At 45.5% G+C, this 23,868-nt stretch overlaps 1 pseudogene; it reads right to left on the bottom strand.

The window, feature by feature from the left end:
- Positions 1–13,988: 13,988 nt before the first annotated feature.
- LOC140520578 (WD repeat domain phosphoinositide-interacting protein 2-like) lies at positions 13,989–20,248 on the bottom strand (annotated as a pseudogene).
- Between the last annotated feature and the right edge of the window lie 3,620 nt (positions 20,249–23,868).

The following is a 23,868-nucleotide window of genomic DNA, read 5'->3' as shown; positions in this document are numbered from 1 at the left end:
TTATCTCTTTTATGAGTTATATTCCGCCCCATTCCATTTCTCCCTTTCTCTTCCCAGTATTTTCCTCCCTTATCCCTTAATTTTTATTTTATTTTATTTTTGTGGATGTCATCTCTTCTGATTCAACAGAACCTTTACTCTCTCTATATATGTGTGTGTAAAATCCCTCCACCTACCCAAATATTGAGAAAAGTCTCAAGAGTTATAAATATTTTCTTTCCATGTAGGAATGTAAAATAGTTCAGCTTTAGAAAGTCTTTTATGATTTTTTTTCCTGTTTACCTTTTCATGCTTCTCTTGATTTTTGTGTTTGAAAGTCAAATTTTCTCTTCAGTTCTGGTCTTTTCATCTTGAATGCTTGAACATTCTCTATATCATTGAATTATCATTTATTCCCTTGAAGTATTATGCTCAGTTTTGCTGGGTAGTATTTCTTGGTTTTAATCCCAGATCCTTTGACTTCTGGAATATCCTATTCCAAGTCCTTTGATCCCTTAATGTAGTAGCTGCTAGATCTTGTGTTATCCTGATTGTATTTCCACAATACTCGAATTGTTTCTTTCTAGCTGCTTGCAGTATTTTCTCCTTGACCTGGGAACTTTGAAATTTGGCCATAATATTCCTAGGAGTTTCTCTTTTCAGATCTCTTTCAGGAGGTGAGTAGTGGATTCTTTCAATATTTATTTTGCCCTCTGGTTCTAGATTATCAGGACAGTTTTCCTTGATAATTTCATGGAAGATAATGTCTAGGCTCCTTTTTTGATCATGTCTTTCAGGCAATCCCATAATTTTTAAATTGTCTCTCCTGGATCTATTTTCCAGGTCACTTGCTTTTCCAATGAGATGATTCACATTATCTTCTATTTTTTTTCAGACTTTTGGTTTCCTTTTTTAACTGCTTGGTTTATGTCATTATCTTCCCTGAATTCAGTTCTCTCTTTTAGAGAACTGTTTTGTTCAGTGAGCTTTTGAACCTTCTCCTCCATTTGGCTAATTCTGTTTTTTAAAGCCTCCTTTTCCTCATTGGCTTTTTGGAGCTTTTTCCAATTGAGTTAGCCTCTTCTGAAAGGTGTTATTTTCCTCAGCATTGTTTTGGTTTTCCTATAGCAAGCTGCTAACTCACTTTTCAAGCTCTTCCATTGCCTGAATCCAATTTAAGTTCCCTTTGGAGGCCCTGGAGGCAGGGGCCTTGACTTTCTGTGACAGTATGCCTTGTTCTTCCTCACCTGAAAGGATGGGAGGAGACACCTGCTCACCAAGAAAGTAACCTTCTATGGTCTTATTTTTTTTCTCCTTTTTTGGCCATTTTCCCAGCTAGTTACTTGACTTCTGAATCTTTTGTCAAGAAGATGGTCCTATTGCCCCTCCTCTCTCCAGTATCATGTTCAAGACTGAGATTCAACTCAGCTGCTTGATTTCCTTCATGGCTTTGGGTGGGGTCAGGGCTATCATCCAGAGCTGAGGTTTAGATCAGCTGCTCCCTACTGTCAGAGGCTTTAAGCTGAACTGCCTGGACATTGGATCCAGATTGCTTCCAGACCACCTTTGTTGCCTTCAGTCTGCTGCTGTTGTTGCTGCCATTGCCTGGGGCTGTTGCTGGATGAACCCCATTCCCCTCTTGCCCAGCTGGGAAAGCTCTCCCACACTGACCTTTGGAGCTTTCTTTGTCACTTGTGGGTGGAGGTATCTGGGACCGTCCCTGCTGGGAACTCTGCCTCAGAGATCTGTTCAGGTTCTGTTCCCCCTGGTGCTACATGGCCAGGGCTGGGCTCCACTCAGCTCAGTGTCTCATGCGATAGACCTTTCCTGTCAGCTTCCTAGGTTACCTTTGACTGGAAACCTCTTTTGCTCTGTTGCTCTGTGGCTTCTGCTGCTCTAGAATTTGTTGAGAGTCATTTTTATAGGTATTTTGTGGGCTGTGGGTGAAGCGCTAGAGTATATGCATCTTTCTACTCCACCATCTTGGTTCTGCCCCTAAGTTTTCTTTAGCAGATTCCTAGAACTAACGTATCCATTACTAAAAGTCTTGGATGGAGAAACTTTCCAGGAGGTTTTTATAACCACACTTCAAAATTTCTCAGGATGAGCCTGTAGGGTACAATGCACTTCAGCCACTTCCAAGGTGACTTCCCCAACCTCCACTCCTGGCTGGTCAGGTCCCCTGAAGGGCAAGGACAAAGTCTCTGTTAATTGATCTAGAGGCAATTCTGAGGGTTTTTTTTTCAATCATAGTCATCTGTTAGGTCCCACTGGTAAACTCTTCATTAACAATGCCCTGTAAGAAAAGATAGAAGGTATAGTTTGAGAGAAGCCTGGAAAGACTCATGTGAACTGAAGCAGAGTAAGGGAAGCAGAACCAGGAAGATGATTGACAACAGTGTTGTGCAAACCAATGCCTTTTGAAAGAATCAAGGACCCTGATGAACACAGTGACTCAAGCCAATTCCAGAGAGCCGATACTGCCAAATACTGCCCACCTCCTGATGGAGAAATGACGGACCCAGTAAGAAGAGGGAGATGTATCTTTCTGGACGTGATTGATGTGGAAATTTCTTTTGCTTGATGATGTATTTTTGTTAACAGAGGTTTTGTTTTCCTTTTTCTCAAGGGAGTGGAAGTTGGAAAGGAGGGAGAGAAAATAAAATCTAACTCTTCAATCAGTTGCACTCCATTAGCTTTTAGAAAAGGGATTTACTGAAAAAGGCATGTTACAAATAGTTGATACAAATACACATACACACACATGCACACACACGCACACACAGTCCCCAGGGAGAAGGCTCACTTTAAAAGATAAAAGTAAAGAGGCACAGATGTAAGGACAATGTGGGACCAAAGTGAATCTCCCACCTTTTGGATCTGGAAGTCCATTTCTCCCTTTCCTGGAGCTGTCTTCTTCTGGATGGTGTAGTGTCACTGGTAAATGAGTTGCTCAACTGCTCAATCAACCCTACTCCTGGCAAGACATGACATATTTGCTGACCAAGTTGATCCATTGCTGACCAGGCCACTCCTCTGCTAGTGCTGGTGCTGGTGCTCTTTTTAGACCTTAGTATGTTCAAGATTGCTTCTTGGACATATTCATCTCAAGGCTGGCACTAAGTCACCTCCTGACTCCCAAGGCTACTGCTACAGCTCAAGTGGACTCTGCTACTAACTCTGATTGGACCTCTGGATCTCCTGAATTCACCAAATTGCCTGAAAACTATCACCTTAGATTAGTCATTAACCTAAGATCAGGAAAGAGTACACACAAAGGAAACTGAGTTACCACATGTTCACATACATATGGTGACCAAGTAGAATTCAGCCAGGTGCTCCTTCCCCATCCAGAAGCTCAAAGTAGCCTTCTTCACTAAGAAAAGAGGAAAAAGACTGAGACATAGATGAGCTATTCCTTAAGTATTCACATTCAGTTCTGGCTCAGCGACTCCTGAATTACCAACCCTATTAGCTTTGCAGTCTACCAGAGCACTCATCACCACACAATACACATCTCATGGCCAGAAGTAGGTCCACCAAGCCTCCATGTGATTAGACTGGAACCAGCCCAAGAACATCTATATCTTCCCTAAGGACTCAAACTGGGTGTGGAATCTCTACACTTACTGTAAGAATCAATGCTCACAAGTTAATGCTATAGCCATGCTATAGGTTGGGCTAGATGGTGGTTGAGGTCCTTCCTAACTCTCAAAGTCCATGATATTGAGTTGATCAAGGTGAAATCTGTCTGCAATTTCTTGTTCCTAGTGGGCAAAAATGCCACAATGGAGTATCTTACAAGGATGAACTTTCAAAGGAGACAAAATGTCACACAGATGCCTCCCTCTCCCCTTCCATGTTCCTTGAACCCTGCGCTCTCCAAGACTTTAGGTTTCCCTGTAGCTTTCTGGAGCTTTGTTCCACAGATTATAAGTTTGTTGAGGACAAAGACCATTTTATCTTTGTCATTGTCCCTCTAGTATCTGGCATAGGGCCTTGTATTTAAGCAATGGTTCTCAAATTGAATTGGGCCCCATATCCTCTACAAAGATATTGTTCTACAAAAACCTTCACATCTTCTCCTTTTCTTATTTCTTCTTCTTCTTCTTCTTCCTCTTTCTCTTCTTCTTCTCCTCCTCCTCCTTCCTCTTCTCCTTCTTCTTCTTCTTCTACTTCTTCTTCCTCTTCTTCTTGTTCTTCTCCTCCTCCTCCTCCTCCTCTTCCTTCTCCTTCTTCTCCTTGTTCTTCTTCTACTTCTTCTTCTCCTCCTTCTTCCTTTTCCTCTTCTTCTCCTTCTTCTTCTTCTTCTTCTTCACCATCATCATCATTTATGATTGCTACCTGCAAAGCATCCTGCCAAAAAGCCATTGCTCCCAGCAACAATTGGAGACCAGCCTACATTGATCTGGGTTAGGCAGTACCATTCAAAACAATAGTTCTGTGTCATTATGACATTGGAAATTGAGGAAGGGAAGAGGGAACCTAAGAACTTGCTCTGTTATTGTTGTGCTGAACCCAACCTTCCCCTTCACTCCTTAGGTGATTTTCAGCAGATTCATCCTGTAGAAATCAACCACAAAGATTGAGTCCTTTCTATTTTTATCCTACCAGGAGGACACATTAAAAGGCTCTCATTTTTCTCATAGATCTGTTGCATATAAGGGATGAACTCCACACATACCCTAGGTTAGAAAAATCTATCTGGGAAGCTTCCTAGTAGGCTAAATAAGTTCACCTGCTGCTGGTGACTCTGAAAAGCTTCCTTCCTCTGAGTTACAGCAGGGAAGAGGAGACAGGTTTTTTTTCAGGATTAGTAAAGGATATGTCTTTACATGGTCAGTGAAGAGGGGAAATACCGTAGATCAGAAGGACCTTCCAGTGCCTGACTTCCATCTCCACATTTGGAAGGCTATGACTAGCAGCTTGGCATCCTCAGTGGAATGCTGTGTACCTCTGGTCTATTGTGTATCTCAGAAGAGCCAAAGAAAATCAGGCAACCAAGATACAGATAGGAAATGGAGGGAGCAAGAGGAAAAGAGAAGCAGGGTAGAGGAAAGAAAGGGAGGAAGAGGAAGGAAGGAAGGAAGGAAGGAAGGAAGGAAGGAAGGAAGGAAGGAAGGAAGGAAGGAAGGAAGGAAGGAAAGGAAGGAGAAAGGAAGAGAAGAATGCTAAAGCTGTGATCTTGCTGGAAGAGAAAGGAATCACCTCATTCTGTCCCTGAGCCAAGAGCCCAGCAATCATTTCAGGAAGAGAAGAAACGTGTTCTCTGCCCATCAGGGAAAGGTAATGATCCAAATTACAACTTGCTAGAGGAGAGAGGGTGGAGGAACCACAGGGGATGTGCCGAAACAAGCAAGATGCAGGCAGTGAAGGTAGAACTAAAATGGCGCCCTAGAGGGCCAGGGTGCATTGGAAAATAGCCTCCACAGGCAGGACTTTTGGAACTTCAAAGAATTTAGAAGCCCTCCTGAAGTGTTTCTTGCAACCTAGACTCCTCCCCAAGATCATCCTCAGCCCCCAGAAGCATTCTGAGATCTCTGAAGGTAATAGGATCCACATGCTCATTGTTTTCAACCTCTTTTTAAAATCACAACTGGTGTTCCAAGAGGCTCGGGGCACCTGGGGACCCTGAAGAAGCCTCTGCTCGTACAGGTAAGATCCTATGTGTCCCAGGATCCATGGAGCTAAAGGGATTGCAATGAACAATCTACTTGAACCTCATCCCTGAATAAGCAGCCTATCCATAACAAGCCCAGCAGGTAGTCAAGTCAGTCATCTAGCTTCTGCCCAAAGACCTCTGCAATTAATTTTTGGAACCTAAATATAAAATTGTATTTATTTTTTCCCTATTGAATTTCATTTTAGTAGATTCAGTTTGATACTCCAGCCTGTCAAGAGTTTTTTGGCTCCTGACGGTTACCCCCCTCCCCACCATGTTCACAGCCCTTCCCAGCTTGGTGGAATCTGTGACTTGGTGATTGTACCATCTCAGCCTTAAATCAGTTCTAAAAATGTTTAAAAGCCCAGAGTCACACATAGATCCCTGAGACCCTCCCCAGAGATCTCTTCCAAGCTAATGCTGAACTATTAACAATTACTGTGTTCAGTCATTTCAGTAATGTCTGGCTCTTTAGGACTACATTGGGGGTTTATTGGCAAAGATGTTGGAGTGGTTGGACATTTTCTTCTCCAGCTCATTTTACAGATGAGGAACTGAGGTAAACAGGATGAAGTGGCTTGCCCAGTGTTTTGGGCTGGATGACTGAGTTCAGGCCTAGCACTCTGGATGCTACAGAGTCACCTCATTGCTCCTTTAGTGATTGCCATTTAGGACTAATCATTCAACCAGTTCTTAATCCACCAAACTGAGCCTCCATCTCATCCTTGCTTCCACAACAATAATAACACAAGAGACCTTGTCAAATGCCTTCTTAAGGTTTGGTCTTCTCATCACCTGACACCCCAGAAAGACCATAAAGTAAAACAACAAAGCTGCCCCACCATGGCACCATGCTGATGAAGCCATTACGGTGCTTCTGATCATCACTTGTTTTTCTAGACGCTTGCTAGCCATTCCTTTAGCTACCCTCTATAACGCTGCCCCAAGTCAAAGTCAAGATGGCTGCTCCATTCGTTATAGACTCCCTTCCCTTTCCTCGCTTGGAAATCAGGATGACCCTGGCCTTTCTCCTATCCTGCAGTACTGTTACTGTTTAGGACATTCCAGGTAACCCAGCACCCCCATCCTCCAGGTTGTTGTAGGATATCCCGCCGCCCCAGTACCTGAGGAGGTAGTTCATCTCCATCTGGTGGAGTTAACTCACTAAAGGCAGCTTGTGTTCTCTTTCTATCTGCTGACTCATCTTGGCTCCCAGTCTCCTATTATCCATTGTGCTTCTGCTTCCTCCAGGCTGAAGAGCATCCTCTCTGCTGGATAAAACAAAGCCCAGCAAGAACTGGGCCAGTCTGCCTTCCATCCATGGTTCCATCCTTCATCAGCCCCTTATCGGCATTGAATACTGCTTAAGTCATGGTCAGCCTCAGTTCTGGTCAGGCGTCAGTGTGCCTGATGCTACATGTGTGTGTTCCTCCCCCATTACAAGCTCTGTCTCCAGCTTCTGGACGTGATTTTTTTTTAAACTCTGAATTGGTCACTGGGTTCCCCGTGCAGCCATGTCCATCTCCCCTTTTCTATCTTAACCAAATTCTTTCCCTTTATTATCCAAAATTTCCTTCTGGACAGCTTCCTAGTCTTCCTGGGCAACCTTTCTCTGGACAATCCTTTCCTTTCTCTAAAAGGAAATGTCCTTTACCTTCTCAACTGCTCCTTTGTCCAAAGCCTTTGCAATCTATTCTTCCCAAATCCAGGGGGCTTGTCAGACTGGGGCTGGCTCGCCTCTCCTTTCTATCTCAAATTTTAAGACAGAAAGCCCATTTTCTGCCTCCCCAAATTCCCTTATGTTCACTCCAGCAGCAGGCTCTCCCTTTTGTTAAGAATCAGATGCAGGATAGAATTTCATTCACAGATTTATGCTGTTGTTTGTGGGAGCTGGAAGCAGCAAAGGCTAGTGGGAAGATGTGAGCACTGGACGTCAGGAGACCTGGGTTCCCTTCCTAACCCTGACCCCCGTGCCTCTGTGATACTCACTCAGTCCCACCTCCTCCCTGTAGCTCAGGGAGCTAGTCTATAAAAGGAAGGGGATGTGTTGAAACATCTCTGACATTATCTGATTGCTATATTTGGCTGCATGGTTTGGATTAAAGCAAAGACCAGGGTTTGGGGAGTCATAGGAATTTGGTGCTTGGGAAGCTTGTACAAACATGAACTTTATTATTATGAGGTGCAGGAAGCAGGCCAAAAAAAGCGTGTACGTGAACAAACACATGCACGCACACACACGCACACACACACGCGCGCGCGCGCGCGCACACACACACACACACACACACACACACACACACACTGTATGGCAATATAGCCTGACAGAAGTTCAGCTCCACAGATGGGATGAAACTCACCCAGCATGAAGGGGGAGGGAGACATGTAATGCAGCAAAGACCTCAGTAACAGAATACACTCAGAGTAGGACTCTAGACAGAGGAGTTCTGTACCTTAAAAACTGGATTTGTTGAGAAAAGATAATTGATGCCAGATGTGAGAGGGGCCATTCTGAATCAAACCCCAAGTCACTTTTTGATACAAGGCTTGGGTGGAGCAGATTCTTAATTGGGACCAGAAATTAGGCAAAGGTTTGGGTTAGCATTTGGAGACCCCAGAGATGGGAGCGGCTCACAGCAGCAGCACTCCAGCCATGGGTCTGACCAGTCAGGAGCTGTAATTATTTGACAGCTTGCCTCAGGATCAGAGTGACTGGGGACAGTGGGAAAGTGCAAATGTCATTGTTCCTGGGATTTATGGGCATTAGGACCACTTAACCTAATTAGGACCACATTAGAGATCTATCAGAAGACTGCAGCATCAAATAATATATTTTCAAAATCCCAATCATCACAGAAATCCTTGGTTCCTCCATGTTGTGTGTGGTGTAGACAGGACTTCAGAGGAGTGTGGGGACCCTGGAGAACAAGGTTAGTCAGGGAAAGCTGTGGAGAAGGTGAGGCCAGAGCTGGGCATTGAACGGTGAGGAAGATCTCCAGAGTCAGAGAAGAACTTAGCAGAGGATGGCCCAGGGAAGAGGAAGAACAGATTCCAAACACAAAACAAGGAAACCCGAGACACTCAAGGGATGGAGGAGCCCAGCAGAGTTGGGCTCCAGGGGAGTGGGATGGTACAAAGTCAGGTGCTCTGGGGCATCCCTCATCCTGAGCAGTGCAAGCTCACAGTCATACAAAGTCAGACTATCTTTCTTTCTCTCTTTCTTACTTCCTTCTTTCTTTTCTTTCTTTCTTTCTTTCTTTCTTTCTTTCTTTCTTTCTTTCTTTCTTTCTTTCTTTTTCTTCTTCCCTTTTCCCCCATTTTCTTCTTTCCTTATTTTTCTTCATTTTTCTTTCTTTTCTTCCTCTTTCCTTCCTTCTCTATCTATTTCCTTCTATGCCCCCCATCCCCTACATCTCTTCTCTTTCCTTTTCTCTTCCCTTTCCATCTCTTATCTGCAATGCCCCATCACTTGGTACAATCAGCACAATGTCATTGTGGGACAGCGGGATCTGAAAGATGCCCCCTCCCCTCCACTTGGACCTGCCCACCATTTGTTCCAGGACAAAAGTAAAACCTTTGGCCAGCCTACATTCCCCTCTTTTCTTGCTCTTCTGATATCAATAGTCAGAGGAACACTAAAACGTATTTGTATCTCAGGGGGATGTCTCTGCCTAGGCCATAAGCCTTCAGCCTCTCTTGTTTCTTCCTCTTTTACCATGTTCCCTAATGTATTTTTCACTGCGTTGCCCTGTGCCCCTCTCTGAATTCAGGCAGTGGATGCTGATTTAATTGGAGAAAGCTCAGTATACAGTTGAGCTGTTGTTGTGTAGGCTGCCATGCTTTCCACAGGGACCTTTTTGTAAATACTTACTGTGAGCACTGCAATACAGAAGGACCAGATGTTCCAGGAAATGTCGGTTCTTGTCATGCTCGGACATAAAGTTGCTTCCATCAGGATCTTTTTTTGTCTCTCTCCAAGGAGCAGGTGGGAGTCAATGTGGCTATAGGGCTACAGCCTTCTCTTGACTTCCCATTCCAGTCTTAGCAAGAGTGTCCAGATGGATGCAGAAGCATGTCCCCCATGGGTCACTGGAAAAGCCCCTCCCAGTTAGTGGAGCAGCTAAAGTTCCAGGTGTTCCAAAAATGGCACCATTCGTCTTTTCTCTGCCTGATCCCTTTATCACCACTCTGCCCTCATCAGTGCAGATTGAGAGAGGCCTCAGAAGGCCAAAGGCTAGTCAGGCTTCTTGTTTGTGAGTGAGCAGTCTACTTCTGCCTTTCTCTGTATCCCCATTAACACTGTGCCTGGCACACACTAAGCATGCTTGTTGACTGACTGACTGACTGATTCCATATTTAGCTTAGCTGCTCCTTGGGAAGCAGACTCAGTACCAAGTTGGGTCCATCTTTGAACTTCTCCAATAGAGAGGGGGTATCCATTTCACCAGGCTGGTCATGCTTGGCTCCACCCCAGGACTTTACAGTCACATGGAATGTGCCATCCCCTCCCCCTCTTCTGGACAGGTGTGGCCATTACCTCCCCCATGGACTGGGAAAGTCTCCACACCTTAAACCACAGGAAGTAACAAGATTGCTCCTAGGTCCCCTGGTTCCCAATGTCAAGGTCCTTGCACTAAGCCACAACCAGCCTCCATAAAGCTGTGCTGTTGGGGGTGAAGGAGCCGAGAGGCAGAAATGGAAGACCTCCTGGTCAAGGGGGGTAACCAAAACAGGATTGTGGGAACAGTGGGTTCAGAGTAGAAGGGGAAACTGAGGCTCAACAGGATGTAGCTGACCTAGCTAATCACCCAAGACTATATATGGTAAGTCACTAAGAGAGTCAATATTTTGAACTCAGGCTCCTTGTCTCAAAATCAGTATGTTTGAAACAAGCAGTGATGATCACTGATTGAGTAGAAAGATTTCCTCTGCCTTGGGGAGTGGGGAGAAATGCCAGGAAGATATCATGGAGGAAACACCATTTGGACTGGCCTGAAGTGACTCAAACGAGTGCCTAGTAATGTGGAAAGCATTCAAGGGGGCAAAAAGAAAGAGCTGAACAGAGAAAGAATGTCAGGGAAGGTCTGCCCAGTCTGGGCAGGCAGAGGGCTCCCAGCAGGGCTGGGCCATGACGCTGAGTTGAGAAAGGCTAGCGGAGACAAGCCATCATCTCATTGCTTGGTGGCCATTGGCCAGGGAGTCTGATGTTTGCCCTTCATCACTTCTGAGGGGCACCCTAAGGATTCCCATTCCCTTACAGAGAAAGCAGAGGCAATGCCATGAGTTTGAGGAGTGTGTTTGGTGCTTTCAAGTGTAAATTCAAAACCGAGCCTGGATAATGTGGTAGACATGAAAGCCCACACACCCTATAGCTATCCCCATGGCTCACTCCCTGGGTAGCTGGGGAAGTTTCACTGCAAGTTATCGAAGTCAGAGCCACTACTATTGCTCCTACTATGTGCACCAGTCCTTGTGGGTGATAGTCTACATTTTAGTTATGAAGAAACTGGGGGTCTAAGGGGTAACTCTCTTTGTCCATGATCCCAGTTTGGAGTGAGAATTCAAACCGAGGTCTCCTTCTTGTATGTCCAGGGTCCCCTCAGCTCCAGGGCTCAGCTCTTTGCTGGAATGATGCTAGCTCTTCCATTAATAAGTCCCCCCTCCCTCCATCCAGCTTTGCCTTGGGAGCTGGCATAGTTCAGAAGACAAGAGGTAAAGCCCTCGTGTGCAGGGAAGGACCTTGGCCTAATCCCCTGGATGGGGGCAGTGGAAAATGGGGACACGTCATGCCGAAGCCCACATGTCCCCACCTCGGAATCCCTCTCCTTCTTTTGATAATTTCTAATAACACTTTCTTCAGGGAAACATTCTTTAATCTTGTAATTTGAAAACAAATTTTCTTTGCATTGTCCTTTTGTCAGATGACCTTTTCTGGGGGAGCCTCGGGTAAGACTTGTTCACAGACTTTCTCCCTGTGCTGAGGCCCAGTCATGGTCGATGACAACTTTGCCCTTTCAGAATGTCTCAGTGTGCAACCTCGAGAAGGCCCCCGCTCAGCAGTCCACTCTGCCAATTTACTTAAATGCATTTTCAAGCAAAGCAGGCTGCATATTCTGAAATGCCAAGGGTCAGGGGCATATTTGAAAACAAGCCTGAGAGAGAAAATAGTCCAGATTTTCCAGGGCAAACAAACAAAGCCTCCATCAAAGGCTGGATACAGCGGGCTATGAGTGGCTGGAGGTGTCATTGATGGATGGAAGCTGCCCCAATCCAGGAGGGCTAGAAAGGTCCCATCCAGACCAAGTACTTGGAGGGGGTGGCTCTTAGACTAAGGCACTTATTAATCCCGACACAGAGCGTCTTTATGTGGGGAGAGAAAGCGCTTTGAAACTGACTTTCAAAATGACCCTTCCTTAGCTGGCCAGACACTGACCACAGTGGGTTGCGCCAAAGGGTGGGAAATGAAGGACACTTGTTCATGTCACTAACACCGGTTAAGCACCTACTATGTGCAGAGACTTATGGACTGCTGAACCATGGACTCTCCCCCTCTGGAGACATACATACACACACATACACATACATACACACACACATGCATACATATATATACACATATACACATGTATACACATACACACACATTCAAATTCACACGTATACACACTCGCACACATACATATATACACACTCATACACATACACATACCACAAGCCATGGATGACTTGACTGCTGTCAGGGTCAAGTCATTTACCAGTTTTGAATCTGTCACTCAATGGCACGAGGCTCCTGCCCAGTGGAGTCCAGCTCAGAGAGAAATAAGGGTCACTAAACCACATATAAGGATCCCTGTGAACCATGTTATATTTGTGTTTATTTGGCTATATCTTTCCCAATTAAATTTTAATCTGGTTGTGTTAGGGTGATTAAAATCTACTTTAATTTGATATATACATGTATGTGTCTGTGCATAGAAAGAGTCCTAGATATATGAAAGGAACACAGATATGGGGAAGAAGCCTCAGAGGTGATCTAGCCAACACCCTCATTTTATAGATGGGAAAATGTGATCCCTCTCTATGGTCTCTCATGCCAAAATTCACAGAATCTGAGGGTTAGAAGGGACTTCAAAGGCCATCTAATGTCATTTGTCCTCGCTTCATGTAATTTCTAAACATGACAAACAAGTCTTCAGTGGCTTCATATAAGTCACCAATAAAAAGGTTGCACAGGAAATGTGTGAGGCCAGATCCCTGAGGCTCTCCAACAGCCAGGAATGATTTGGCTGTTCTGAGTCCAGTCCTTCAACCAGTTTAAAATCCCTCCATTGCCCCAGACTGTAATAGCCCCCTGGTGCAAACAAGAGCCACTGAACCATCCCTGCAGGTCCCTGTGCTTTTGGATGTACTTTGCTCAGTCTTTCCCAATCACATGTTAATGTAGTATGAGCCTACGTCTGGCCATGCCTCTTTGGGCTTTGGCCCCTCTGCTCTAGCTCACATGGCTCCCTCCTGTCTGTAAATATATAATAAGAGATCTCATGAAATGCTGACCTGAGACCTTGCATTCTCTGCCTCTAACATCCCCACCACCTCACAGATTAGTCACCCTATCAAAAAAGCAGCAAACTGAGTCAGGCCTGAGAGTGGTTCACCAAGCCATCCTGGGATTTGGGGACAGCAGTCTCCCTTTCTAAAACACCACAGTCATTTTAAAAGTAAGTTCTACAACATTGCCAGGGACCCAAAGGCCAAACCACCAGTCAATAGCTTGCAGACTCAAGCCTTTCCTCTTGTGTGGATGGTGGGAAATTCTCCCTTCCTTGCCAGAACCTTTTAGAAGTCTCTGAGAGCAGCTCAGCAGTCAGCCCTGCCAGGCCACTAGAGGGACTGGTGACTTGAACTCACCAGGGGCCGACTGCCAGGTGATCTCCAAGAATTTCTTCACATACCTTAGTTATCAGCTCCCTATGAGCCACTTCTGTTCTTTCTCTCCAGGGCCAACATGATTCTTCTTAGTAAAAAGAACAGAAGCAAGATGGCGGGAGAGGAATCCAGCCTGCACATCCTCACCCATTCTGTACTTCCCATTGCCCAGTCCCAGCTCAGATCCCAGCCTAATCCCAGAGGCCAATGGCTTATCATTTGCCCATAACATGGGCCAAAATTACCCTTTCCTAACTGGTCTTTAGTACCACAAACTCTTCTTACAGACTCAAGCCATAATTTTACTCTCCTCCTTGTTAGCAAATGACTGAATGAAGCATATTTAAATGCGCCTGTGCCAAGCACTGTGCTAAGCCCTGTGGATAACAACAGACAAGTGTTCTTTGCTCAGCCCTGCTCTTCAGGGGCTCACATTGCACTGGGGAGACAAGAAACAGGGAAGGTTTCAGCTGCCAGTCAGATGGAAAGGTCTCAAAGTCCTTAGGGGATAGCAGTAAAGCCCGTGGTAATATCTCTACTTTCATGTCACTTCCACTGATAAAGCCATAGCTGTCTCTGATGTTGAACCACTGGACAGGGCCAAGGACATCAGTGACAAGAACTTTCCCTTCTGGGTCTTCAGTAACTGTGTCCAGTGCCCCTGCCAGAACTGTGGTCAGGCTACCTCACGACAGGAGCTGCTTCCTTGGGTAGTGACTATTGGCACTGTGTTGGAAGCCTTACTATTTTCAAAGTCCTTGCACTCAGGGTCCTGGACCAACTCCATCAGGGACTGAGAGGACAAAGATGGTGATCAAGATGGTGGCCGTGGTTTGAGGTGTCTTATATACACTGCCTCCTATCTCTCCCTTAAGGTAAGAATGGTTTTTACCCCTCCCGCATTCCTCAGAATGATCCACAGGCTGATAATGTGGGAGACACAGGGAGAATTCTCACTTCTCAGAGACCACCCCAAGATGCCAATGTTTGTGGAGGCAACAAGGTTGCATCACCTGATATAAGGAGGGAGGGGCAGCTCCAGGTGCTCTGGGAGCCCCACAATAGATGTTTGAGTTAGCAGACAGGAAGGAATATTGTTTGTGCTGGGTCAGGAATGCTAATTAGGCACCAGAGAAGAGGCAAGGGAAGAATTCTTCCATCTGCTGCCTTATTACTTCTGTTTCCCAGCCCAGTCCCTATGTTCTCTATACTTACTCCTTGAATGATAAAGGAGGCCTGTAAAACCCTGGCCTCTGGCTGTCTCCTCCCCACCCTTTATTTGGGACTTCAAGGCACCCTATGACACAGGGATCCTGGGAGCACAGGCCTTACCACTTCAGGGATGAGGAGCCATGACTCACCCAAGGTCACCCTGCTGGCTGGTGCTGGAAGGGAGTCAGACCCCAATGCCCTGCCCCCAAACTTCAAATCCTCTGCTCTCTCCATGGAGCCCAATGCCTCTCTTTCCCTGGCCCTGGCTTTGGTGTCTGTGAGAGCACCAGGCCCTCCCTGGCCCTACTGCAATCAATGAATGAATTGGGGGATAATCTTGCTGTTTATATTATGTAGGAAATACAGGAGCTGAAAGGGACATTTGGGTGAAGGTCGGTGGAAGGACCAACAAAGGTGATATTGTCATCGGTTGATGCTACAGACCACTGGGTCAGAAAGTGGCCATGGATGAGGCACCCAGGGAAGAGGCCAAGTCCAGCATGAAAGCAGGAAGACTGAGAATGGGGGACTTCACCTCCAGAACTCTCTCAGCCTTTCCAACCCAGCAGTTCATAGATTCCTGGCTGGCTTTAGTGAGAGTTTCACTCTCTCAAAGGTAGAGTTAGTGACTGAGAAATACTATTCTGCTTCTGGTTCTGACCTTCAAGGAGGAAATGTTAACTGGGATGGAAATCAATTCAGTCCAACAAACATTTATGAAACACTTGCTGGGTGCCATATCCTGTGCTTGGCCCTGGGAATTCAAAGACAAAAGCAGACAGACCTTGCCCTCACAGAGCTACAGGAGACAAAGGTGAGATCCACCAAGTTCTCTGGAAAGAGCCCTTTCAACTGAGGAGGAAGGAGGAGGAAAAGTACCTCAAGGGAAGGTTTCATTGCTCCAGCCTCTAACTGAAACATCCCTGCTCTGCATGCTGCCAGCTATTTTGTCTGGACAGTCCAGCTGATATCCAGGACCTGTGTCCTGACAAGAGCCCCAAACAGCAGCCAAGATAGCTTTCCCCTTCCCTTCCCACCTCTTGCTTTGGCCTCATCTACAGACTCTGAGATATGCATAGGCCGTGGCCCCCTTTCTCCATGAAGAACAAAGTGCTCTAAAAATACTGAAGGTGGACCGATGTTGCAGCTGTGAGCCCCCACCTGGCACGTGTGTGTGCACCTGAGTATGTGCATGTCTGCATGTGCCAGGCCATGCTGGAGGTGGGAGGGACCCACTCCTACATCAGTGCATCTGAGACACTTGAAAGAGCGGTGAGCTGAGAGCTGTAACCATAATGGCCTAAATTATCTTCCCTCTTAGCATGGAATGATGGCAGAGGAGGGACATCAGTGAGTGTCGCTGAGCAGAGATGAGTGCAATTCTCACATCTGCATCTCCCTTCTACAATCACAGTGGAGGAGGAAGGGCCCCATGGCTGCCTCTCCTGATTACCATATGACAGCTCCAGCTCCCATCTCACTCGGGCTTGTTGGCAATTTATTTATTCCATTTCACTCTTCCAGGAAAAAAGGAGAAGGGGTCTGGGCCATAAATGAAGTGCGACTGTAAATGACAAACATTCTGAAAATAAGATTCCAGAAAATGAAGTCCCTTCCCTTCCTAATGGAAAAGTTGGGTTCATATTAGGAGGGTGCCCGAGTCTATGGTGTCTCCCTGCAAACACCCAACTCAGTTTACAAATCCCGAACCACTGGATCTCCTTCTTCAGGGAGTCCAGGCCCTGGTTCAAAGCATTCCTCTATAGCCCAGTCCTTGCCCTCCCACTTTCAGGGCTCAGTATCCCTTTGGAATTCCCCCAGCCCTCTGACTTCTCAGTCCATTCCCATCCTCTTTCACTCCACTTCAGCCACCATCACCCATTACTGTATTACCACCACCCCAATCTTAAAATCTAAATCTCATCCCTGATCACAATGGCAATTCAGTTCAATCATACAATCATGTGTTGTCTACCTACTGTGTGCTTGGTGTTAGGGATACCAAAACAAAAGCAAGTGGCTCTGACCATCAAGGATCTTAAAGGCTATTGGCAATTTACAACAAAGAAATAGCTAAGGCTGGAAAGCAGTCTTGAGGTGACAGCATGCTGGGCCTGAAGTCAGGAAGAGCTAGATTCAAATCTGATCTCAGGCAATATCTCTGTGGTCCTGGACAAGTCGTTCCACTACTCTGTGCCTCAATTTCCTCATCTGTTTGGACTCATTGCTCTCCAGGGTCCCTTCTAGCTCTTACTCTATGATCTTAGACTCTGCTAAGTTTACAGATAAGTATGTTCTGGAATGAAAAGAGCTCTGGATTTGGGGTTAAGCTCCTTGAGGGCAAGAATTGTTTCACTGTCTTTGTATGCAGTGCCTGGCCCTTGATAAAAGCTGACTCCTCAGAATGCTGCTCCACGTTATCAATTAAGTGATTCTTGCACAAGACAGCTCTTCCCTGAATCTTCTCCCCTTTGACCTTCTCCTCAACTAGCCTCCCTTCTTTATGGCAGCTGCAGACTCTGAGCAGGCCCAACTTCACACCCCATCGTAGTGGTCAGGGATTATATTCCTCCATCACTTGCTTTTTTCTTGGAATCAAGAAAGCATGGCCCTATCCAAAGGAACAGCTCTATCTGAACTACGCATCAGTGGAGCAGCTCAGACAGCTGTGTGGTGTATAGGAAACAAGCAGAAAGAGGACTCGCCTCCACGGCCTCTCACCAGACAGCCCTGGAAATGTCCTCCTCTGCAGGACCCTGGGAGAAGAAATGTCCTGTTGACAAAGACAAGTGGGCTGCCTTGCTTTCTGCCTGCAAATCATTGGAGCTGTGTGTGGTGGCCAAAGTGGGGAGGGGGCTTCCAGCATGGCCCACCTCTGGGACGTCATTTGTACTTGACTTCAGGCAGCCCTTGGAAGTTCAACATCCTCTTGGTTTGGAACAGATTTTTCCAAATGATGATGATGCTGAGATTTTCAGAATAGCCACAATCCACTTTATGGTTTAGAAGCTCCTCTCCTCATAGCTTTCAGAGGGAGAGAGGCAGGGAGAGGATGTGAAAGCCATTTCCCCATTTCACAGATGATAAGACTTGAGCTCAAGAGTGCCAGTGACTTCCCCACATTGGTACAGTGATAATACTAAAACCACGCAGGTCCTGTGACTCCAAGTCTGGGTTTCTTTCCAAAAGGTCGGCCTTAGTCCCTAATGAGGCACCCAAAGCCATCTGGAATCCTAGGCTCATGGAATCACAGTTCAGAGTTAAAAGAGGGCAGCAGCTCTATGGGCCAACATGTACCTGACCAAGAAGCTTTTCAGCAACAGCCCTGACAAATTATTTTCTCATTGCTTCTTAAAGCCCCTGGAGACACAGTTGCACCATATCTGTAGGGGGAAGCCCTTCTCACTGGAGGGCAATTGTCTTCACCGGGAAACTTCTTGAAGACTTTTGCTCAAACACTCCAAAGTGTTTTCACTCTCCCCTATTTCAAAGTTCATTCCAAAGATCCAGTTCACAGCACACCCCTGGCTGGTTTTCTGGCTCCTGTCCCCACTCGTACCCTCCCACCAGTTCACCATGCAGGGTTTGTCCAATATGTACTTTTCCTTACAGAAAGCTGAAGTCAAGTATGCATCTCAGCAGCTTAGGTCTGCCCTGCCACGGTAGTGATCAAGACCTCTGGGAACTGTTTAGGGGGCACTGGGACTTGGAGAAGGAAGGTTCAGATGCAGAGAACTCAACTGCCCCCTCCCCAAATGAAAAGCCTGACCCTGTAGCTAAGCCTTGCCTCCTCTTTTATAATTGAAAATGTTACGGTAATTTATTACCTACGTGAAAGACAAAGAGCAAGTTTTACGTAACAGAAATTCACAGTACCATGGACAGTCTTCCAAATACAATTAAATCATTGATGGTCAAAAACAAAATCTGTCACATTGACGATTTCCTGTCTGGTACTTGGGAAGCAAATGAAAATATAGCAGCCTCGCCAATTCCCTATAGAACCTTCTGGTTAAAGATAATATATCCGAAATGCGTCTCAGGCAGATGAGGATGGCCAGTTTTTAAAAGGGCAGATCAAGCATGAAATGGGGAGATTGGCAGTGTATCTGCCTCCGGTACTCAAAGAGGAGGTCTGGTGAACCTGCTTCAAAGCGTGTGCTGGAGCTCTGCATATATTTTATATATATACACACATATATATATGTATATATGTATATATTATGATATATACATATATATGTGTGTGTATGTGTGTGTGTATGTATATATCTAAGTATCCATCACAAGCTCTCCATAGTCACCAGGGAATCTTTCGAATTGTGCCAAGTACACAGATATTTTTGTGAATACAGAATGCTAGTTAGATAGTGGCAAATACTCTACCCTGGTTAGATGTTTCTGTTACTTGACAGAGCAAATAGCTGGTGGAGGCCAGAAGCACTTTCCCAAAGTAACCAGTCCAGGTAGTAGGTCTCCATTTTGAAGATGGGCACTGTTACAGGTTATTGGATGCAGAGAAGAATGTTCCATCCATGCCAAAGACCAAAGAGCAGATGCTTACACACTGCTTTACTCCTCTTTCTGGGATGGACAGTTCCCTTCTCCGAAGCAATGTAAGTGTGGTACTGTAGCATCAAAAGCCAAGGCTGCTAGGGCACTCTCCCAAGCTGGTATCACATTAGCAGTCTCCAAATTCATGGGGTCAAAGATGGCCAGATGACAATTGTCATTGTTTATTGACAGCACCCCCAAACCTGCAGGGGTAGGGGAAGTTTCTCCAATTGCATGCATTACTTAAATATCACAAATATTGTGTACATACAGATATTCTCCTAAGCAAACTATCAAACTTTTCCTATTCAATCTTATTGCCAGTATGGTATAATAGCTGTATGGCATGTGGCTGGAACTGCATATTTCAGCCCCCTTCTTAAAATGGCAGACTTAGCCTTGGAGAGTTGTGAGGCTACCAAGGGCTGCCAGGCCACTTTAAAACAATGTCTCTACAATGCACACGTCTTCTGTATCTTGACCTTCATAAATCTGTCCCAGCTTATCGACAGAGAAAAGGGAGAAGAATTCATAAGCAGATTTAGTCTCAACAGTTAAGGACATGTCCTGTTTGAAGTTGCTGGAGCCAATGTCCCCACTCTGGCTGGCCAAGTTCAGGGGGACCACTGGGGCCAGGAGAGACAAGGTCAGCTCCACACTCTTCTCTTCATCTTCTCTGTTGTGAGGTCCCCCAACTGCTGCTGCTCCAACTTCTGCCCTAGATGCCTCTTTGACCTTGTACCCAATCCTGCCATACTCTGATACTATGGACTCCCCAAAGAATTTGGACCAGGACCTACTTCATGAGTCTGGTAAAGCCCTGTAAAGCCTGGGAAGGCTTACCCTAGCTGTCAGACTGATGGGTAGATAGACAGAACAGGGTCATTAAAAGGCTAAATTCATACCTTCAACCATAATCTGGAAATTTCAGATCACCAGGATCTCTCCTCAGTCCTCCATCAGATCCTGACATTAAAGGATGCTCCTTCTGTGAGTCTAGAGTCAGATCCCACCTCCAAAGGAAGCTCTCCTTCCTGTTGAAATCTGACCCTCAAACCCAATCACATGGTCACTCCCCTTGGTGCTGAAGCCAGGCCTCTTTGGTGATGTAGTCATACCTCAACAAGAACACTCCTCCCTTACTGGGCATTATTGCCTTTGCCCTTTGCCCATCTCCCTTGTTGACCTGAAAACTTGGTTAAACAAAAGGCAACACGGTAAATGCATACATTTTATGATTTAATTAATTAAACAATTCCCTATTAAAGAAAATGGTAACATAATGCATTATGGAGCCAGAAATGTTCTGGCTACCCAGTGCAGAAATCTTCTGGCTTATATACATTTTGCCATGAGAAAGGAACTCTCCTAGTTGAACAAATCATAAATTTAGCAAGACAAGACAATTAACAAAGTAATGTCAGTCAAGCCTTGGGATTCCAGGCTGGGTAAATATATGTCTCAGTAATAAGGAAGGAAATCCCATCACTTGGGAGTGGCAGGCTTCCTACCCTAAACAGATAACTGACATAGGAAAGGGTAAACAATGTTCAATAGAAATTACGACCTAAGATGTCTATATTTTCTTTACCATTAATATGCTATAACATAGTATGTGTCTATAGATAACAAGACACAAAGGAAAGTCCCATCACTCAAGAGAATGTCCCAGGTCAAAGGTCTCCCAAGGAATGCAGAGTCAGCCTTGCCTGGCTTTTTCTGACATAGGAAGAGGTACCCTCTGAGTTTGCTTCAGAGAGAACAAAGAGATTATTCCAAAATTTTATATCCTGTCCCAGTCCTTTGCTTTATTTGCTACTCTAGCCCTCTTGCCTACCAGCTCTGTCAAGCCAGCAATCTCTGACTGGCTAGGTCTGTGCTCCTATGAGCATGTTTCCTGACTAAGCCTGTTTGCATAGCAACCTAGCTCAACCATAAGTGGCCTCTTTCATTTGAATCATTCAATCAACAACATTCATTCACTCATTCATCCAGCATTGAGCATCAACTATGTGCCACAGGCAGCAGAGGAAAAACAAAACTGACATGGTAGAGCCCTGCCCTCAAGGACTTCAGAACTGCATAGAAGAAAACAAGGTGAATTCAGAAAGAAAGCTAGTACAAATGATAATATGATAAGTATATAAGAGAAGCCTGGAGTCCTATGGGTCCCAACAGGCCCAGGTTAACATGGATTTTTTCAGACTGAGGACTCTCATTTCTATTCAAAAGCACAAGTGAATATTTCAGGTTATTATGGGAGCTTAAAGACTGTCAATGGCACGAAATGGATGAGCTAGGAGAGCATTTGGGGATATTGATATGCAAATGTGCCTATCAACTGCCCCACTTTGCTGCAGACTCAGAGATAATTAGCGCATTCTGTACTTGTGAATCAAGGTGGTCCTGTGTCTTATTTCCCTTTAAAAAGGTAGAGTTATGGCAGAAATCGAGAAGAATCGCTCATTTCTGTAAACGGTGGTCACGAAAACCGTTCAGGCCTGGGTTGTGAGCAGTAATTATATATACAAAGCGTGACAGAAAGCCTATGTAATAAGAGGAGGCAATGTCTATATAGCACTTGCTGTGTGCCAAGGACCGTGAAAAGCACTTTATGGTTATCTCCTTGGACCCTTCTGACCATCTGGGGCGGAAGACGTTATTCTCCTCATTCCACATGTGAGGAAACCGAAGCACACAGAGGCTGTGACTCGTCTAGGGTCACACAGCTGGGAACTGTCTGAGTCTGAATGGAAACTCAAGTTTTCTGACTCCAGCTCTAGGCCTTATCCACTGTACTAGTCAGCTCCATGGGCGTCCTGGAAAGAAGATTCTCTAGCAGGTGTGATCGTGCATCGGGTAGATTTCTGATCCTTTTACATCTTCCACAAAGAATCCTCACCTCTCTCTTATCTCCTCTTCTCCTTTCTTCTTTCCCTCATCTCTTCTCTACCTCTTACCTTATCTTGTCTCTTCTCTGTCTCTCTCCTCCTCCTTCTTCTTCTCCTTCTTCATCTCCTTCTTCCTCCTCCTCCTCCTCTTCCTCCTCCTCCTCTTCTTCCTCCTCCTCCTCTTCTTCCTCCTCATCCTTTCTTCTTCTTCTTCTTTCTCTTTTCTTCTTCTTTTCCTTGTTCTTTTCTCCTCCTCTCTCTCTTTCCTCTCTCTCTTTCCCCTCTCTCATCCTCCCTGACCCCTCCATACCCACAGGAACAGGAGGCCTGCACTAATAATACGTCAATCATTGCCCTTTAACTCAGAAACTGGAGCTTGAGTCAATGGCTTGAAACAAAAAGAGCCTGGTTTACGCACCTTCTATAGAATGCATATGAAGGAGGCAAGCCCCAGCAGGGTGGGGTTGGGGGAGGGGGGGGAGCCCCACCCCATCACCAAAGGCACCTGATTTCTCAGGAGACTTGGTTCAGATGTTAGCCATTTAAAGGAGGGTAAAGAGGCTGAAAAGAAAGCTATCCCAGGCAGGACTGAGGGGATGAAGGACACCCAAAGCAAGGCATCCCCCTCTCCTGGCTTTGGTCATTTAGGGTGCTTTGTGATTGTTTTTCTTTTTCGCTTAATTATCACATTAAGTTCCATTTACAAAACCCCAATCTTGCCTCAACTAAGTCAAGGTCAGAGGAAGCTCACGCATTGGTTCATTCATTCATTCAACAAACATTAGGGAGGCCACTTCATGCAGAACTCTCTCTTCATGATATGATTCCCTGCCCTCCAGTAGCAATCTAGTGAAAGGCACTGAAAGCAAGTGATTCAAACACAGATAACTCTAAGCCCTCCTGATTTGCTAAGAGCATGACTCTCATTTCAGAATGCCTTCCCACCCATGTGCCTCTCAGGATGGGGAGAGTTTGAGGGCAACTCAAGGAATAAAGTGCCAGACTTGGAGTCAAATCCAGCCTCAGACACTTACTAGCTGTGCGATCCTGAGCATATCACTTAACCTCTGTCTTCCTCAGTTTTCTTATCTGTAAAATGAGGATGATACTAGTTACAAAGTGTGTCACAAAGCTTGAAGTGCCATAGAAATGTGCACTTCGGAGGGGAAGGGAGAGCAAGCAAGACTTTTGATACTTTTTCACCTGGGGTTTCTTCTTATCTATGTGTCTATGGGCAGGAGAAAACTTAAGAAAATCATGAATATCTTTCTCCCTAATTGATAGCCCAAAAGAAGTCAATAGAGAGATAAAATCCTCAGTATTCTGTTTCTCTAAAGAAGTGAGATGCTACTTGAGTTGAATTGTGATTCTTCAGGCTAATTGGAAGGACATTTGTCGAGCCCACTTTATGAAAGGCACTGAGCTATTGACCAAGATTCCCAGACATCTGGGGATTTTCTCAATAATGAGATGCCAATCAGACATAATGCGATGTGAACGCAGCAGGACCCTCCAGCTCATCTCTCACTTCTGTCCCCTTCCCTCCCTTCTGCCGTCACCCACCTCATGCAGACCCTGCTTGCCTCTTGTCTAAACCACTAGAGCAGCCTCCCAGCCCATCTGCCTGCTCCTTCAGATTTGCCC

Source organism: Notamacropus eugenii, chromosome 1 (assembly GCF_028372415.1).
Source record: "Notamacropus eugenii isolate mMacEug1 chromosome 1, mMacEug1.pri_v2, whole genome shotgun sequence".
NCBI classification, from domain to species: Eukaryota; Metazoa; Chordata; class Mammalia; order Diprotodontia; family Macropodidae; genus Notamacropus; species Notamacropus eugenii.
Note: the sequence above shows the minus strand (reverse complement) of the source record. Positions and strands in the feature narration are given on the sequence as shown.